Raw genomic sequence first — 4,522 nt, 5'->3', positions numbered from 1 at the left:
AGCCATGTCCTTCCCAGAACGGAAACAAGCATCCGAGGACCGGCCCGGTTTCGAGGTAACACCTCTCATCAGCCCGGCTAGCTTGATTCCAGTGGTGTGGAGTGCCTGGGACTCACGTCTGAGCATCCCCAGTACACTTAGAGCGGTAATTGCAAACACAACAATGATGGACAGAATGTGGATCAATGTACAATCTACTCTTGTTAGCAGCATCCGACTTAGCTAGACTAACTAGTCCTACCTATCCTTTAATTAGTCCCTAACCACACATCTGCTACCAGAAAATTACTGCTAGAGATCGCGGGTCACCTGACCAATAATGTCGCCACTTCTGGCTTCGGGCCCATATACTTTACTTTATCATATACATTGATCAGGTGACCACACAATCTACTATCAATAATTGTGAGTTTCCCTTTCGATTTTCCAGTGTACCCAACTTACCATCCACCGTTATCGGTACCTATGACCACGATGGGTCAGGGAGCTGGCTGTAAAAGGAAAGGCAGCAAAATATACTATTCACCATATATCTTTACTTTTCATAAAATGACCACGGACAACTGGAAGTTTTGAAAGTTTATCTTAAATTCAAGTAAAAGGCAGTCATACAGCTTTATCAAAAGAATACTAGTGCGACAGGGAACCCGCTAAGTGAGAGGAAAACTAAGATAAGGGCAAAGTGAACACGCTATAAATCTGAGTTACTTTAGTCAGTTTTACGAGAGAAAAACCAAGACCATATCAGGAAGTTGCAAACTGCAATACAGAAAATGATTTCTAAAAGGTAGGGTAACATAGGAACACGCTATGAAATCAAATGCAAATGACTTTATGAAATGCAATGGTTGCAGGAGAAAGCATGGAAAATTATTCACGTGCAAAGGTATGTCTTTATTGAAGCAAAGACAGATAAAATAGAAAGGTGCAGTTTAAGAACTCAGAGCGATATTTACCTAGACTGGTGTGAAAACCAACCCTGGCCATGGGTCAGTTAAGGACAGGAAAAACCCTCAAGGAACGATAACCCTCAGTGGGACAGCAGGTGCAGAATGGACCCCCAGGACAGGACAGGAAACCCAGATTCGGATCAGGACAGGACCACCAGGATACGACCAGCACCCGCAGTTTGGAAGCAACGCCTGCGCTCCACCCTCACTGCAGCTATCGATCAGGACCCCGATTGGGTCAGCGAATTCCCAGAAAAAGTGCTCCGCCAGCACTTAAGGTTCAGTAAAACCTTCAGAGTCTATGGTCAGATTTCGGACAGAGAGCTCCGCAGCACCTCTGTATCAAGTCACCTATTGAGTGCGTTGGGTCAGTGACAGGTCAGCTATTCAGACAAGTCGGACAATTTCCCTAGTTAAACCTAGGCTAGTTATACTGTTTTAGGACAGGGTACCACCCCCCAAATGTTGCAAAATGTCAGAATCCCCAATTTGGATTGGTCCTAAGGTAGGCTTTGGTTAACACACCAATCAGAACAGACTATTCTAAGGCCTAATTTGCATCCTAAGGTGCCGCCTAGCAAGATTGGGGTTCCCACGAGAAGTCGCACGGAATACAATGAAAATGTATACAATGTATTACAATATAGCATAATCTAGATGCTTCTGGCTGGGTGAAGGTGCACGTTCCCAGGCAGGCTCTGCCAACAACCTTCTTTGGCTTGGTTTCAATGCCGTTTCACTGCATCTGCTCATGCGCCGATCTGCCCTCCAAGATGGACTCCCCATCCCCATTTCCCCCTCAGTGCCGAAGATACATGAAAAGTAAGCGAAAACAAATTAGTACATAAAAATAAATGAATGTATTACATGTCATGATTTCACATTTCAGGTTTATCATTATAAAAATATACTATGCATTATTGGTAAGTGCAACGAACAATTTCACAAGAGCAGCAGCACAAAGCTTCACCACGTTATAGCCATCTTATTGCTTATTACGCATGCGCACCCTTTCCCTCCAAAACTATCTCTACACGGAGTCACGTGAGTGTGACTGACGCATGCGCAGAAGAAGAAAGTCAAGCAGCGGCCATTTTAGAATTACAAAAGTTATTCGTATTAATAAAACACATAAGCAAGCTTCTCTATCATACATATATATCGGAAATAAAAGATATTAGTAAAACGTACAATTTGTTACGAGGTTACAACGGTTTCGAGGTTCATGAATCGAGCAAGTCGCGATGCGAAATCTTGCTCTATCACTTCTTCCTGAGCAACCTGCCATTTTTGGACATTTGCTTTACTTCTGCCATTGTTCCAAAAATGTTGCAGAAGATGCTGTCAGAAGTAAGGACTATCCCCTTCAATGTACGAATGGCCCAGGTAGATGCCTTCTTTTGCACTGATGTATGAATTATTGGAAAAACAAAAACAGAGAAACTGAATTGGAGGAAACCAAATTATGGAACAACAATTTTAAGAAAAGACAGTTTTAAGAAAATACAAAATAATAAAAAATGTAATGAAACATTTTAACGGAAAGATAATTTTAAGGAAAATCCATAATTACATTAAAGTGGGGAGGAGTTTAGGCGTGGTGAGTGTTTTTTGGGTTCAGGTTTGGGTGATGTTCAGGGATGACAAGTGGTTTTCAGAGGTAAGGGCTGGGTGAAACTCTAGCCCAATAGGTTGTTTTTAGGGTTAAGAAGCTGGTGAAGTTCAGAGTTGGGTGAAGTTTAGAGTTAGTGAGGGTTTTTATGGTTCAGGGATGGGTGGAGTGTGGGGCGTTAAGGTTTTTTAGGGTTCAAGAATGTGCTGGGTTCAGGCTGTGAGGGTTTTTTAGATTCTAGTAATGGATAGAGTTTAAGGGTGGTGAAGGTATTTTAGGATTCAGGGATGAGTGAAGTTTAGGATGGTGAGGTGTTTTAATGGTTCAGGGATAGGTGGAATTTAAATGTAGAAAGGGTTTTTTAGGGTTTAGGTTTGTGGGGGTTCAGGGGTAGAAAGGCTTTTTAGGGCTCAGGGTTAGTGCTGTTTGGGGGTAATTAGGGGTATAGAGGGTTCTGGAATGGGTGTTGCTTAGAGGTAGTGATGGTTTTTCAGGTCAGAGATGTATGTTGTTTAGGGGTGGTGAGGGCTTTTCGGGGACAAGTATGGTTGGTGTTTAGGAGTGGTGAAGGGTCATCGAATTAAAAGCATTTAAAGTAATTGTTTGACAATGTAAAAGATATGAAACTAAAATAATGTCCCATAAAGTAAAGCAGTGAAAGAAATAACTTTGACAAAAAAACTTCAGAAAATAATATCTGTACCAACTAAATTACACTTGCATCTTAAAATAGTCATGCAATAGTCAATTTCAGTAAAAAAAGACATTCTATGAATTGGTTTCACTGAAAAGATAATTGCCATTCATCTTGCAAATTTCGATTACCCTCTTTAGATGAAAAGGTTTCTCAATAATGGTATTCCATGAAATTGTTTTTCTATTGAATCACATGCAACACTTTTGCACAGCCTCCATTGAAATGCACCTTTTGACCATGTTGCTGCCATCTGTCACCACTCCATTACACCTACACTCTGTGATGTCCAAGCACCTGTTTGTATGTTTGGTGTGTGGTTCCTGGTTCTTTGTGTCCTCCCATTCTTTGCAGTACATCAGCAAGGTGTCCAGTTTTGACCTCTGTGGTTTTAATCTCATCTGCTGTTCCTTCTGTGACTTTCCGCCTCTTCTCAAACTGGTCTGATCCGACACCACCTCTTATGAATGGCTGCTCTTCACTTAGGATACCCCCATCTGCATGAGCCCCTTTGTGTTCACCATCACCTCCTATGTATCCATCATCTATACTATTCCACAGATCCAGTCAGCAGAGGGGAGACTGTAGGCCTTTTTCACCCGATCCTCCCGACTCACTGAGGTGACTTCTTTGGGACCATCTTATTAGTGTACTTCAGCCCATTCTCAGTCAATGCGCTAGACTCAGCGTGGGTGGTGGGTGAGGTGTACAGCACTGTGACACCCATGTTGAACCCCTTCATCTCAGTCTGAGAAACAATGACATTAAAGGAGTGCTCATAAATGTATTCAGAAAAACATCTGTGTAAGAAAGATGATGTGTCCAGTATCTTGATAGAAGACATTCCATCAAAACAAAGGGTTGTACCCTGAAAAGGAATCTAAAATGTATATTTTCCGTACTTACAAAAATGTACATTCATTTATACTGGGGCCACCAATTATCTATGTGTTTCAAAAGTCAATCCAAACAGAAGTATGTATCTGAAGATGAAGTCACACTGCCAATATTCAAGAAAAAACTTTCAGGTTATTTGCATTTTTTGAAATGTTCTTTGTGAAAGTTACAACTGTATATTGTTAGTTTAAGAACATTCTGGAAAAATAACCATTTTAATTCTCAGTTGAATTTTATATTCATAATGATCTAGGTATGTCGGTGTTCTTTTGAAGGAAATTGGAACAATGGTTGAAATCAGGTAACCACGAGCCTTGTATAGGGTTAGTTAGAGGTAGTAGCAGCTACCACTGGGGTCCATCTTATTAG

General features: G+C 41.2%; 1 pseudogene; it reads left to right on the top strand.

Moving 5' to 3' along the window:
- Window positions 1–3,496: 3,496 nt before the first annotated feature.
- On the top strand, window positions 3,497–4,064 carry LOC144785342 (olfactory receptor 1E16-like; annotated as a pseudogene).
- The last annotated feature ends 458 nt before the right edge of the window (window positions 4,065–4,522 follow it).

The sequence above is a fragment of the Lissotriton helveticus genome, chromosome 10 (genome assembly GCF_964261635.1).
Source record: "Lissotriton helveticus chromosome 10, aLisHel1.1, whole genome shotgun sequence".
Lineage (NCBI taxonomy): Eukaryota > Metazoa > Chordata > Amphibia > Caudata > Salamandridae > Lissotriton > Lissotriton helveticus.
The sequence above is the reverse complement of the archived record's forward strand: the minus strand, read 5'-3'. Positions and strand labels throughout refer to the sequence as shown.